The 16478-nt window shown below is 32.7% G+C and overlaps 2 long non-coding RNA genes across 2 annotated transcripts; both read right to left on the bottom strand.

Moving 5' to 3' along the window:
* Window positions 1-379: 379 nt before the first annotated feature.
* Window positions 380-2231, bottom strand: LOC144560509 (uncharacterized). The gene is made up of 2 exons (XR_013513414.1): window positions 1935-2231; window positions 380-689 (listed from the first exon to the last, which is right to left on the bottom strand). It is a non-coding gene; the product is annotated as an uncharacterized LOC144560509 (long non-coding RNA).
* Window positions 2232-9445: 7214 nt separating this feature from the next.
* Window positions 9446-11733, bottom strand: LOC144560978 (uncharacterized). Its single transcript, XR_013513529.1, has 2 exons — window positions 11420-11733; window positions 9446-9680 (listed from the first exon to the last, which is right to left on the bottom strand). It is a non-coding gene; the product is annotated as an uncharacterized LOC144560978 (long non-coding RNA).
* Between the last annotated feature and the right edge of the window lie 4745 nt (window positions 11734-16478).

Here is a 16478-nt window from a genome sequence, read left to right as displayed (position 1 = left end):
GCTTCCGGGGCTATATTAGCATATGCGATGTTCAAACAACAAATTCAAACCATTAGATGTTTAATCTATATTAAAATCTACTTGGAGACCAAATTTTATATTTTTTGAAATTTTTTTACTATTTATTAAGATGGTTTGAAAATCGCTGTTATTATTAAAATTTCGCACCATAAAAAACAGCGATTTTCAAACCATCTTAATAAATAGTAAAAAAATTCCAAATTAGCCCCACTCTAGATTATTTATTTATTAAGCAAAAACTTGGAAAAAATTATCTAGAGATTATTGCCAGTTTAATCATAACATTCATATTAATTAGAAGTTTACATATCACCGCAATATTTAAATAAATAAAAATGCATCACTATTCACTACATCATTAATTAATTAAAGCATTTTAATTACATTCATTAAATGAACAATTTGAACACAATATATCCAAATAATTTATAGTAAAAGTACTAGTACTGCCGATATCATCTATAATCACACCTGTGTCTTAATTAATACAAGCCGAAATAAATATGTAAAATGTACTTAATTATGTTGTTATTAGCTTCCAGAAATCTGCATCATTAATTCTTTGACCAGCATCGATCGCTAGGAGCACCAATTACCGCAACAACTCTCGCTGCAGCGGTACCCTCCGGGATGGGTTCTAGAATATCCAGGTCCTCCAATAGTTTGCGCTGATTATGTGCAAAAGTTGAGAACATATGAATGAATATGGAGTTATACTAAACAACGTATAAACAAACAACGAGGGTATTCATGTACAAATTAATATAGCAACAGTTAACTATACTGTACCAGAGGATCTTCCAAAGTTCACCAAGTTTCTTTGTGAATTCAACTATAAAATCTATCAGATTGATTTCAAATGATGAAATCAAACTGTTAAAACCCGTATACCTTACAAGTGATGTGTTTACTTACAAAAACTTTCGAATTAATTTAGTATAAAGTCAAGCGGTCCAAATTAGAAGGTTCATAAATTATTTTAATGCATTTATGTTTTGAACGTTTTTTTAACACTTGACTCTATACAAAATTAAGCCGAAAATATAAAAAAAAGTTGCATTTAGATACATCAATCATAATTTAAACTGTTTCAACGGTTTGAATTTGTCATTTGAAATTAATTCGATAGGTTTTACTCATCGCAAAAGAACTGGTGGCAATTGACTCGACCATTATGGAACAAGACTACTATATAGAACGAGTCCTTACATGATCAAATGATAAGTTTAAATGCATGATAGTAACACTATTTAATGAATTTTTTTATATTTAGAAATAAAATATTATAATTTTCTGGAAAGGGAAGGAGTAGATTTAATTTTTGGAAAATAGATAACACTGGCCAATTTTTACAGTGCAAACATGGGAATATTGGTTTCACCCTAGATCAAATCAACTCCTTTCCATTTCATCAGCAATACAAATATTTTATTTCTAAATAAAAAAAATCCTATTTAGAAGTAAGTTCTGATCTGAATTATTGTTATCTTTATTTGGATACAATGCCAACATATTTCTTTCTTCTAGTAGTATTTAGTTAATTGGTCGCCATGCATATATAGTCTACTAATTTAACTAAGAGTGTGTGTTTGAATCATCAGTAAAGGAATTAATAATGGAAGCATAATGTTCGAATCAGTAAACATTTGCACTATTATGTTATTTTTTTGACGATCCAAAATACACTAAATCACTATTTTTTTTCCCCTAAAACTTATTGTTTGCTGTTACTTGTTTTATCCTTTCTTGAAAACGATAGACTAGATAGTAAATATGGAGACCCATGACTTATCTATTCTTTTTCAAAATACACTATTAATCTATTTTTTTGTTCAGATAAGAAATACACTACTAATCTATAATATGGTTGTACATTATTATCAAGTGATCACTCAAAACGAGAGAGCATTTACCATGTCTTGATTCCATGGAGGCGGTGAGGGACCCTTTAGGCTTGTTGAGGAATCTAGCAGCAGCAGCAGGTTGCATGGCCATAGTGCTGAGCAGCAAACAGAGAATCACAAATACACTCCTCACCTTGCTCCCCATGTAGCAGTGTTGCTTGATTTCTTCCATGTTCATCATTTTATAGTGAAAATTATAACAAGACTCGTGCAAATCAACTCCCAAGTCAACTACCTCCCTACCTCTGCTTTCCCAAGTCTGTATTTATTTGTCTCGGTACAGAATAATACTCCTAACTTGATTAATTTTTTGAGAAAGGGGAGGTAGCACAATTAGCTGAAAAAATGTCTTAGAGTTGTTATACCCAAAGATCGAGAGTTCGATTCTCCCTCACGAACCTTGGTAGCTACTACCAAGTTTTCAAAAAAAAACCTTGATTAACTTTTCCTACACGAAAGGAATAATTACAAAATTCCGGTCGAAGTAGAACACAAAGAGGGCCCATACCAAAGGCAGGCCCCACAGCCCATATTGACTACGGCCCACCAAACCATCTCCGTTACCAAGTATCTGCAACGATTATAGTTCACATTTATAACCACTCACCAGTGGGACCATAACACAATCCAATGGACACTCCAGTGACCCATATTTCTTCTTGTCATTTGTGCATTTATATTGTTATGTTGTCATCACTCATCAGGTGGTGATTTTGGAGTCCACATCCTCTGTAGTAACACAATATTTGAGTATAGATCCAAACCGTAAAAACTCTTCAATATTTGTGCCAAAGAAAATTGGACTGTCCATATCTAAATTAAAAGTTTGTGTTACCTCAGATGATATGTATTCGATAATTGTGTACCATTCGCATAGGAGATATCTAATTATTCCATTTTATAGTGACACATCTTTATACCATATATTTATAAATTAATTTTTTGTGATTTCAAAATCTAAAATGTCAATCTGAGCCGTTAGATATGATCTCTATATTGAAATGTGCTTGGAGACCAAATTTTATATTTTTTTGAATTTTTTTACTATTTATTAAGCCACTTTGAAAATTGCTGATCCAATAGTGGCTCAACAAAATAATAAAATCAGAAACCACCATTGGATCAGCGATTAATAAATAGTAAAAAAATTCAGAAAAATGTAAAAGTTGGTCTCCAAGCACATTTCAATATAGAGATCACATCTAATGGTTCATATCGACTTTTTGGATTTTGAAAACGAAAAAATGACTTATAAGCATATACCCTCATATGCTTATGTAAGTAGAGTAGCCAACCTCTCTCTGGTGAAGTCAAGTCTAAAACCCATCAAATCGGCTTTAAATGATGAATCTGAACTGTTGAAACCTGCCTACTTTCCGAGTGATGTGTCTACATGTGAAAATTTTAAACATTATAAATAATTTAGTATAAAGTCAAGAGGTCAAAATTAGAAAGTTTATGAATTAATTTTAATACATTCATTTTTTGAATTTTTTTGACCGCTTGACTTTATACTAAATTAATTCAAATATTTAAAATTTTCATCTTTAGGCACATCACTCGTAAGGTATGCAAATTTCAATGGTTCAGATTTGTTATTTAAAGCCGATTTAACGGGTTTTAGACTTGAGTTCACCAAGCACTTGGTGAACTTAAGAAAACCCTAGTTCTACTATATATATATATATATATATATAGAGAGAGAGAGAGAGAGAGAGAGAGAGAGAGGGATACAATTACACCATTTTATGGTGACACATCTTGACACCATATTTTTATAAGCTATTTTTGTGATTTCAAAATTCTAATAGTCGATCCGAACCGTTCAACGTGATGTCCATATTAGAATGTGGTTGGTGATGAGCATAAATTAGGTACACTTTTACCTAGGATTTTGTATCGAAAACTTGATCAATTTTCATGTATTTAGGTTAATTTAGCATAATTTAGCTTAGAAATACATCAAGAACCAAGTTACTGCCGTTTGCTCATTTTATTTGTAGTTTTGGAGCATTTGCAAGCTTTGGAACGGTTTCTGGGGCACTTGGTGCGACTGTATCCACTTTGGAAGAAGCCTTGATCAAAAAGAAACAAAACCAGCTCAGTCAAAGAGGTTGTGCGGCCTAAAGTGCAGCCTGGCCGACCTACACACCTCTCAGAACTTCGAAGAAAGACGCACAGGAATTTTGTGCGGCCCCCTATGTGGCCACCCCTGCCCGCACTCCTAGCCGCACACCTCAGCTGAAGCACCCCAAAAAGTTAGAGGCCTTTTGTGGGTGAAGGTGAGGCCACCCCTGCCCGCATTGTCCATCTCTCTTCACAGCGCACCCGCCTGTGCGGCCTGCCCAAGTTGCACCCTAGGCCGCACCATACTGAATTTCAGCAGATTTTGTGCATTAATTATGAGATCTTCGCCCGATTCACTTCTATATTGTGCCTGATTATTTCCTAAGTCGCGAATTTGATTATAAAAGGCAGGAGGCAGCCATCTAGAGATAGAGGCTGGGATACCATCATTTTCCTCCATCAAACCCTAATCATCTTCTCCATCCATCTCATCTCTGAAGTGAATCAAAGGCGCGAAGGATTGAAGGACTTGGTGAATCTCGAGAACCTTGCAAGGAAGAACTGAGGCATAACTTGGGAATTGGTGTATTATATTTCTCTTGTTATTTTCTTGTTTTAATTGTATTAGATTTCTTGTTTTCTATCATGGATGTTATTGTTTTTGTGATTGTACGCATGAGAGGCTAATTTCCTCTCTAAGGGCTTAGGTTGTAGCATGAACTTGTGTTAGTTTATTTACTTGGATGTTCTATTTATGATGATTGTTTTGGCTTAATGTTTGGTTTTATTTTATATATTTATGAGTTATGCATGATTGTGTTTTGGTAATCGAACCTTGTTAGAGTAGTGACAGTACTTTAGCATTAAGGGTGTATGGTAAAGAAGAAACGCTTTCATTGTACACAAATAATCTTAGGGTGGTAGATAAGGTTGACTGGATTCAGATTTATCCCCAGAATCAAAGAACCAAATATGGTACCAAGTAGTAGTAGTAGATACCTCCTCTTAAATAACCTAATTAGGTGCTGACAACCCTAATTAAGAGGTACATTAACATGGAGTCATGAATTACGAAAGGCAGTTCTAGGAACTAGAAATAGACCAACCTAGTTGGAATTCTCATCAAAACAATAATATGAATTTAGAGAACTCCAAAAGTAAATAGATTGACCAAGTGATTGTAGACCAAAAACCCTTAGACCTCGTTATCTTGATTCACAAAGCCCTTTTATTTGCATTTAATTTAGTTTATTGTTACAAACCAACTTCTTTGGGTATTGAATCCAATTTAGTTACTTTGCAACAAACTCCCCCTCTTTTTACTTACTTGCATTTATTTAGTTTTAATTTAGTCAAAATAGAAAATACAATTGTCTTAGTCTTTGGATCGATATCTCATTTCCTACAAAGATAGATTATGCGCTTGCAATTCAATTTACTTTGCGTATTTAGGTTTATAAATTTAAAGCAATAGTGTACGAATTAGTTCCAAAATAATTACACCTAAAATACACAATAGTTGGCAACCAAATTTTATATTTTTTGGAAATTTATTACTATTTATTTAGAATATTTTAAAATTGTTGTTTTTCAATGGTCCAAAATTGTCTCAAAGCAACAATTTTTTATACATCTTAATAAATACTAAAAAAATTCAAAAAAATGTAAAATTTGGTCTCCAAGCACATTTTAATAACCGATCATGTTGAATGGTCCAAATCGTCTGTTTGGATTTTAAAAATAGCCAAAATGACTTATAAAAATTTTGTGTCAAGATGTGTCACCATAAAATGGTGTAATTTGATCCCTCCTCATATATATATATATATGAGTAAGGCTACCATGCTTTGCAAATTAAATTGGTGTCTTAATTTGCGCTCATATCTATAGTTTCAAAGTTCGAAACATCGATCCGAACTACTCAAGTTGATATTCATATTAAATTGTGTTTCAAGACAAGATTTTATATTTTTTGGAAAAAAAATTCTATTTTTTTAGAATTTTTCAAAATAACTGTTTTTGATGGTCTAGAATTTTCTGAAAAACAGTGATTTTCAAAAATTCTAAAAAAATAGTAAAAAATTTCCAAAAAATATAAAATCTGGTCTTCAAGGACAATTTAATATGGATATCAAATTGAACGGTTCGGATCGACGTTTTGAACTTTGAAACTAGAGATATGAGTGCAACTTAAAACACCCACTTTAATTTGCAAATCATGGTAGCCTTACTCTCTCTATATATAGAAAGAGACAGAGAGGTTGGCTATTCTACTTCCATAGGCATATGAGAGCATATGCTAATTATAACTCGCTTTTGCATTTTCAATGTCCAAATGGTTGATCTGAAGCGCTCAACATGTTCTCCATATTAATATGTGTTTGAAGACCAAATTTTACATTTTTTTTGAAATTTTCTTACTATTCTTTTAGAATTTTTCAAAACAAGATTTTTCATATTTTTTATTATTTTTTAAAATATTTTTTCTGATTGTTTTGAAAAATTCCAAAATATATAAAATTTGGCCTCCAAGCACATATTAACATGGATAACATATTAAGAGCTTCAGATCGACCATTTGGACATTAAAAATGCAAAAACGAGTTATAAGGATATGCCCACATATGATTATGGAAGTAGAATAGCCAATCTCTCTCTATATATATATAGAGTACGGCTAATGCGCTTCCTCTAATATATTGACAATATGCTTCTGACCTTCAAAATCTATCGAATCGGCTTCAAATGACAAATCTAAACCGTTCAAACCAATGTCCTTAACAAGAGCTTCGTTTCCATACAAAAAATTTTATGTTTCAAATTTATTTACTATCAAGTCAAGCGGTCAAAATATGAAGGATTTTGTGCGTATTTTAATGCACTATTTTGCTCATTTTTTGATCACTTGACTTGATAGTAAATAAATTCGAAACTTAATTTTTTTAATATGGAAACGAAGCTCTCGTTAAGAAGATTGGTTTGTACGGTTCGGATTTTTCATTTGAACCCGATTTGATAGATTTTAGAGGCCGGAAGCATATTGTTGATATACTAGTATAAGCGCGTTAGCTGTAATCTATATATATATATATATATATAGGAAAATGATAATATGCTACGCGCAGCATAGAGGGCCTCCATGCAACGACTCTATAATTGAGTTTTCAAAATCTTAACGGTTGATCCGAACTGTTCAACATGATCTCTATATGAATATGTATTTGCAAACCAAATTTTACACTTTTAGATTTGAAAATTCTGTACCATTCAGATCAAGTGATTTTCTACCACTCTAAAAAAATAGTAAAAAAATTATAAAAATGTAAAATTTGGTTTGCAAGTACATATTCATATGGAGATCGTATTGAATGGTTCGGATCGACCGTTAGGATTTTGAAAACTCAAATATTGAGCCGTTGCACGGAGGCCTTCTATGCTACGCGTAGCACTGTAGCCAACTCCTATATATATATATAGAGAGAGAGAGTAAGGCTTGGGTGCTATGGATAGCATAGAGGCCTCTATGCTACGGCTCAATATTCGAGTTTTCAAAATCCAAACGGTCGATCCGAACCGTTCATCTTATTCTCCATATTAATATCTGCTTGGAAAATTTTACATTTTTCTGAATTTTTTACTATTTATTAAGTATTTTACAAAATTGTTGATCCAACGGTGGCTGCACAAAACAGTAAAACCGTTGGATTAGCGATTTTCAAAGTGGCTTAATCAATAGTAAAAAAATTCAGAAAATTATAAAATTTGGTCTCCAAGCAGATATTAATATGGAGAATAAGATGAACTGTTCGGATCGACCGTTTGGATTTTGAAAACTCGAATATTGAGCCGTAGCATAGAGGCCTCTATGCTATCCATAGCACCCAAGCCTTACTCTATATATATATATATAGAGTAAAGCTAGCGTGTGACATGCTCACCAAGAAAGTTTGGTGAGCATAACTCCAAAAGTATATCGGATCGACGTCAAATGTCAAATCCAAACCGTTGAAATCCATGTAATTCATGAGTGATGCATATAGATGCAAAATTTTGAAAGTTTCGAGTTTATTTGCTACACGGTCAAGTGGTCAAATAAATGAACATTTTATTATAAGTTATTTTATATATTCAATTTTTATTATTTCTTTGACCACTTGACCGTATAGCAAATAAACTCGAAACTTTCAAAATTTTGCATGTATATGCATCACTCATGAAGTACATGAATTTCAACGGTTTGAATTCGTCATTTGACATCGATCCGATATACTTTTGGAGTTATGCTCACCAAACTTTCTTGGTGAGCATGTCACACCCTAGCTTTACTCATATATATATATTAATCACCACATTCAAAGTCCAAATAGCCGATCCAAACAATTCATCTTGTTATCCGTATTAATATGTGTTTGGAGACCAAATTTTATATTTTTTGGAAACTTTTTACTATTTTTTTAGATTTATTGAAAATCGTTGTTTTTCAAACAAATCTGGACCATAAAAAAACAACGATTTTCAATAAATCTAAAAAAATATTAATTTTTTTCCAAAAAATGTAAAATTTGGTCTCCAAACACATATTAACGTGGTGAACAAGACGAACAGTTTGGATCAGTTATTTGGACTTTGAATTCGGTGATTTATACTCCAATGCACAAAAATGAATGTATCACTACCATAAGTCTCTTAAAGAGACTAAGCTAGTTTAATTTAGTGAATAATTTAATAATTTGACCTCCTCCAGACTAATTCCCATATGAGGCCATTGGATTACAGCTTCGATGGCATCCTGGAGGAAAATCATGCCTACATTCGATACAGGTACAGGTAGAGGTACAATTCTATACAACTCAATTATGTTTTGGACAAGCACCTGCATATGCCCTAGTTGGAGCACAATAACGGAACATGATTGATCCTCAGTGAGAGGATAAACATGCCCGTTTGCAACAACAACTGGTCCCTGACCAAAGTGTATGACTACAGTGCATTTTCTCACCCCCTGCAGATGTAATTAAGCAGAAAATATATAATTAAATCAGAAGTTTATTGAATCAAATAAGAATTAGTTGAATTGTAATGTAAAAAGATGTGGACATACCTGAATCAAGTCCAAGGGATGAGGACTTATCTGAATCAAGTCCAAGTGATGTTGACTTGCTGCTTTTGACTTTGTTGCTTTTGAAGGAAAATATATCTAGCCATTTATTAGCCCCTAAAATTGTAACACCTCGATAATTTTAATATTTTTTTATGAATTCTTATGAATTTATTTATGATATTAAAATATAAATATTTATTATGTAACAGTCATTCTTATTCTTTTGGAAAGGATGGAGACAATGTGGCACTTCTTGCCGCTCGTTGAATGGAAACCACCTCTAATTTTCTTTTTATCATTGTGAAAATCTCTTGATATATAATTTATTAAATTATTAAAAAGAGTTCACAAAGAAATTTGCTCAAAAATAATACTGAGCACACTGAATTATATTTTACAATAATATATGTATTACTACACATTCAAACCAATTTCCATGGAAACCCGACACCATCAATTGGATTTCACATTACTTGAAATCCCTCTCTCTTCCGACGAAGAGATTTGCTATTATTATTAAACTCATCTCCTATTCTTCTCCAGGGAAGCTTATGGTTTGAAAGTCTTTTTTCCTCTTTGCCTTTATACTGATAATGTCCCGAGCATTATATGAAAGGTAAAATATCAAACAAAACAATAATTAGAATCATAAGGTTGAAACTAAAAAAGAAATATCAGTACTTTTGTTAATCAAAGTCCGAAATTTAAGGCTGGTACTAATATTGTTCATTCACCATGGCTCATGGACCTTTGAGCTAAAGTGCCAAAGAAATTAGGGAAGAAACGAAAGGATCAACTTTGTGCTGTGATTAATGGCATGAATTTCTAAACGTAATGCCCTTTAATTAATTAATAAGAAAACACAAACCGGACAAAACTTGTGAATTGTGATGTGCGATTTCAAAGAAAAATATTACCCAAATAATACTTATTGTACAAAAGATCGGACCAAACTTAGTGACATTATGATGCATTTTTAATTATATATTTAAATATGTAGTGATGTAAACTTTAAATTTTGGTTTTATGATTAAACTAGTCATAATCTATTGGTCAGGTGATTAGTTCTAATAATTTTCTGAATAAATAATCTATGATTGTACTGAAGAGAAAGAGAAGAAATGCTGAACTATGCGTGACACTCTCCAGTAATTGAGATAAAGGTAGAAAAAAGAAGAAGGGCAAACTGGATAAGGGCAAAATGGAGAAGAACAAAACAAGATCAAACTGCTTTAGTGAACTTCGCTAGAAGCAATGTAGCTAGATTTTTGTATTCTATTTTATAGAAAATTGTAAACACAATATCATATAAATAGGAGAGACTGCTATCTGACAATCATTCTTGAAGTAAATGAAATTTATGATCATCTTCTATTCGCTTTTTCTTTTTTGAAAGAAAGGTTATAAAAGCTCATTATTTTATTTAATATGACTAAGCATAACATGTTCCAAGGAATCTTCATTTATGGGTGCTGCAATTCTACTGTGAAAAGACATCAACACTCCAAATTCAAACTTCAAAGTAGAGGTCACTAATTCAGCTAAGCAACCCATATTGGTAGTGGAGGTAACACTTACCTAAGCTGGGAATGATGGAGTCAAATCAATTCAGACTTGGAAAGCAAAGGCAGGGGGATGACTTGACTTGGGAGTTCACTTCACCAGTATAAAATAATGAAGATTGAAGAAATTAAGGGACACTGCTACTGCAACTCTACTGGTACCGGTAGTGTGTAGAGTTTTTTGAGAGAAAACTGAAGAGTGAATTTATGATCCTCTGTTTGCTGCTCACTGCTATGGCCATGCAAACTACTGCTATTGACTACAACTCCATACAACCGACCAACAAATTAAATTAATAATTCCAACAGTAGACGTAAGTGTTATCTCTTGTTCGGAGTGATTTTATAATCATTCGTTTTAAAGCAAAGGAAAAGAAGAAGGACGAACTAGTAACAGGAAACAAAGGCAAAAAAACAATGGCGCTTTAGCTGTTTGAATCGTAATATGAAAGAAAAATAATACTATTTAGTATATGAGAATTAGAGAAATAGTGTGGAAATAAATTAGAATGATCAGAGAAAAAATAAAAAATAGTGGGTGAAAATAATATTTTATTTTTTGGCTTGAAGACAATTATTTAAATGCTTGCGAGTAACATTTTAAAATGCTATAAACATAACTATAAATATTTGAATATTACCACTAGAAATGGAAGTTAGACAATATTGAGAGTTTTTTCTGTTAAACTACATAGGGGACGCACTCGGGTATGATAGCTTAGGGGACCATAATATTTCTCAAGAAATATAGAGAGAGCATTTACCTCCACGGGGTGGGTTGCAAGGGGCAAGGGCCGGTTAGGCAAGTGGCACTGATCGAATCAAGGACGGAAACGCCAAAAGCAGTTTTCATCACCATAGCATTGAGAAGCAAACAGACGATCATGAATTCACTCTTCATTTCGCTCGCAAAAATCTCTACACACTACCGATACCAGTAGAAGCAGCTGTGTACTTGCGATTTCTTCCATCTTCATCATTTTATACTGATAAATTATAACAAGACTTGAGCAAATCAACTCCCAAGTCGAATCTCCCACCTGCCTCTGTTTTTCAAGTCCCAATTTGGTTAACATTTTCTACACGGAATGACTAATAAGAGCATCAATTCATGTCACCTAAGGTAACTCAAATTTTTAGTTTGAATCCGGACCATCCGATCTACATTGGCATGGGTATTAAAGGGACCTCGTGCATTCTATCTAGCATTATATTAGTTCGAATTTAAACTCAAAATTTTAGTTCCTTCATGGATAAGAACTCTAGCAAGATTCCATTCAAAATAGAACTCAAATGCCTTAGTCTTACTTAGGTGCATTGCTGAATGACTCACCTCCACTATCAAAGTTATTTTGAATTTTGAGTGGAGCTGTCTTTTCACCGTAGTATTTCAACACCCATAATTAATGAAGATTCCCTTGGACCATGTTCTATCTCTTTTTTAATTTGTTGCCTTTCTGTTTGCTTTTGTTTAAAAATTGAAGAAAATTAATATAACATTTTAATATTTCTTTAGTGTTTTTCCTAACTTGTGACTTATGATGCGGGGATTCCGTCAGCACTTAATTTGAGCGCACCACATACATAAAAAAAATCATGAGCCCAATTCATCAGTAACTTGCAACAGGAAATGTCCTACAAAGTTTGCAATAGAGAATCTTAATATGCTTTGAGCAGTATATGTGCAGTGGGCTAACTGGACCAACAACTTAAGATGGCTCAGCGGAACGGCCCATGACCATGACCCATGCACAAACTCTTTGAATGCTGGGTAATTTAAATGGTTATACTTGGGCATATTAAATAACATAATGGGCTGTTATAGCGCGCCTTTCTTAAAAAAAAAATGTGAATAAATTTTGACACTGCCCAAATTGCACCGTTCCAATACTCTTGTAGAAGATAGGCCTTATCGTATAGTGCCATGTCATATGGAACGCTTCAATAGACCTTGAGAACACCCTGTTGCCAAAAACAAAACATAATGTTTCGAGCAGTAGCACCTACTGCACCTCTTTGAGTGAAATATGGCTATATAAGAGCCCAAAATCATTTTGTATTCAGATTATTGAATTATTATGAATTTTATCATTTGACTTGAGTTGTATGTCCTCTTGTCCTTTGTTGAGTTGAGCTTTGCTCCTCTTTGAGTGATGTATCGTTGAACTAGCTAGTGTTCTTGTGAATCTCATTGGCCGGACCGTGTCATTTAATATCAGAGCTCGAGGTTGAAAATGAAGCGTAGTGTAACATGCAACTAGCTAACCTGAGTATGAAGACCAAGACCAACCATCCGATCTACATTGGCACGGGTATTAAAGGGATCCGATGCATTCTATCTAGGATTAGATTGGTCTAGTTTCTGATAAGAGAGTCCAAATTTAAACTCAAAATTTGAGTTTACTTCATGGATACGAATTCTAACAAGATTCTGGTCAACGTAGAATGCAAAGGCCCAAGTCTTACTTGGCGTGTAGTTTGAATGAGTGACGTCTGCTGTGAAGTTTGAATTTGGCGTGGGAGGGGCAACAGAGTAGAAGTGGTACTTTAACACTTCGATGTATTTTACTTTTTCTTTTTTCATGCTTATAGTTGTATATAGTTCTCTTACAAACTCGTTGTAATAAACACTCATATAATTGCAACTTGGTAGTCACTGCCAAGGATTAAAAAAAAAAAATACAAAAAAAAAACAAGAAATTTGAATTTGTCGTGTAGATGTCTTTTCACTGTAGAATTTCAGCACCCATAAATGAAGATTCCCCTGTACCATGAACTATCACCTTTTTGACATTAGTTTGTTAACTTTTTGTTTGCTTTTAATTCAAAATTGAAGAAAAATAATCTAATATTTTCAAAATTCTTTAGTGTTTTTCCTAACTTGTGATGCGGGGCCTCCATCAGTACTTAATTCAAGCGGAACCCATAAAATAACAAAAAATGCTCGAGCCCAATTCATCAGTAACTTGCAACAGGAAATGGACTTCAAAATTTGTAATACAAAATCATAACTTGCTTTCAGCAGTATTTGTACTTGTGGGCTTACAAAATCCAACGACCCAATTTGGTATCAACGATAAGATGGAAGGCCCATGCCAAAGGCAGGTGGCACGGCCCATGATCATGACCCACAAACTAATTTAACTTTGGATAAAAATGCATCACAACATCATTAAGTTTGGGGCGATCTTTTATACAATAGGTATATTTTGGTAATATTTTCATTGAAATATAAAGGTAGAAAAATTCAGGATCAACATAGCGCAACATTATTATCTAATTAATGAACAAACGACACTTGATCAATAAACGAACTTTTGAAGGAAGCTTCAATAAATTTTTTGTCGTGATGATTATATTGACTCTAAGTGATGAAATGTCCTGGGTCAGTATTAACCATTGCACATCACAATCCACAAAATTGAAATCTCCATCATTTTTTCATCAGGATCTCTAGCAGCACCCATTACCACAACATATCTCTTTGCAGCACCTGGACGGGCCATAGATCCTTGGAGTTGGCCATCCAAACTAAAATTCGTTAGAACTCAAAATAAGTTGTGAATATTAAAATTGGTTGACAATTTTAATATCACTTGTTTCTATAATTGGTTGGACTATAGTCTGAATTTGTACAGAAGTTAAGAATATATGGATATGATGTTATATTAAACAGCATAAAAAACCTTGACGATATTCATGTACAAATTGGTAAATTAATCAATAGTTATACTTTACTCAATATCATCAAAGTCGGTTTCTTCTGTTAACTCGTCGCAAAAGAATAGGGTCAATTGATTTGACCATTTGGAAACTAGATTACTATGTAGAACAACCACTAATACAGAAAACACTACTAATTCTGGTAAAAAAAATGGGTTTTTAAACAGTTTTCGAACCGTCTATGGTAGTCGTATACAATTGAGTCGATAAATTGTGCACGGTTTGCCAACTATGAATAAAAATACTAATCCTACATTATTTTTTTTATTAAAAACCGTGTATAATTCATATTTTTCTGCTGACATTTTTCGCCAAGACATATCATACATGGTTTATAAAATAAAACTGTGTATAAAAACAAACATCCTACATGGTTTTTAATAAAAAAATCTGTATATAATTCATAATATTTAAAAAAAAAATCACATAAAACCCTATATCTGAATTTGAATCAAACTCTAGATTTGAATTCAAATTAAACCTTAGATCCAAATACCAAAAATACTAAACTAAATTTCAAAACACTACCAAATGCATCACATACATTTACAAATATAAATAACAGTTACAATAACATCACATATTATTAGTTACATGAATAACATTCTAGCTAAAAAAAAATAATATTCTCCATAACTCTAAACTTTTTGATAAAGAACAAAAAAACTAAAAATTTGAAAGAAAAAACTAAATCAAAAACTTCAACTCAAGTTCTGAGGCTCTTCTCTTTGTTTTTCTACAATTCTGAAATTCCAATTATTGCTATGTGGCAAAATCAATATCTTCTTCTCGCAAAATTTTCGAAAAGTGGTCATATGCTAAAATCAGACACTCGAGCTCCGAAATACGCCTGTTGGAAATGTCTTCATCGGAAATTTCCTTTTCGATAAAGATATCGCTTCTATTGTCTTATCCCTTGTCCTAGCCTCACTTGTTTAGATTTACTTCTCTCAGTAAAATACATGTACAGCATAGAGGAAAGAGATGCTTTGGAAATGACTTAGAAAAAATAGACACAGATGCATTATAATAGGAAGGCACAGATCAATGACGTGGAAAAGTTTGTATTTCTTTCATCACACACGGATCATATAGTAAAACTGTATAAAATTATTGGAGCATCTCATATACGCCCGTTTGAAAATGCGCTCCAGAACTTACAAAAATACTCTCCAACATTCATACAAAGTCTCTAGCAATTACACTACATATTTGATTGTTATATGTCTTAATTATTATGAATGCTAGCTATTTATATTTAAACATTTAACTATCGTGATTGAAAAAATTGAATAATAATTATATTAGTGAATTATTTGAGTGTAGTTCTTTGTCTAGACATAATATTTTGACAATTTATTTATTTTTAGTACAAAACAAGCTTCCGCTAAAAAAAGTCCGTGTTTCCTATATGATTCAGTTGATTTCAGCCGAATGTTCCAATCCCGATTTCACGGTTAAGTGATTGATTCCAATTTTCAGAGCCATGTTCGAGAGATGTGAAGTCTAGTTAAGTATATATTGTCAAAAACTAAGACAGGCTATACTCTACATGTGCAATTAAGTATTCATGATCTTGTGGGATTGCTTTGGATTAAATTGCTTCTTTAGTTGTAAATTAATCGGTCATCACTTCAGCAAGTACTGATCTGCATGGCATGTTTTAACTTTAAACACTTTTATCAGGAAACTACAGCTAAAACTGCTGGGCACTTGTGGCTAGCAGATTATAGCTACTAATGTGTTGTATCACCAAGCTCGACTAGCCTGGGAAAGCTACAGTTGTTTGTATTTGATATTAAAATTAATAGATTTAATAGTGGAATAGAGAACATTCTATGACAGAAATTTGTCTTCTATATATTATCAATATTATTTTGTCTTCTATATATTATCAATATTCTTTTGTTCTCTTACTCTCTTCCAAATCTCTTACATAGAAAAAATGCCTTATACATTATATAGACACATATATAGGAACTTTTTACACTCTGCATTTTGTTACAAGCAGTCTTCTGTGCTATTTGACTAATTGGCAACACATATAAACATTAAAATTTACAATTTCTTTGTTTGAGATGTATGCAGGTTTAGTTGTTA

The sequence above is a fragment of the Carex rostrata genome, chromosome 10, assembly GCF_964058835.1.
Source record: "Carex rostrata chromosome 10, lpCarRost1.2, whole genome shotgun sequence".
Classification (NCBI taxonomy): Eukaryota; Viridiplantae; Streptophyta; class Magnoliopsida; order Poales; family Cyperaceae; genus Carex; species Carex rostrata.
The sequence above is the reverse complement of the archived record's forward strand: the minus strand, read 5'-3'. Positions and strand labels throughout refer to the sequence as shown.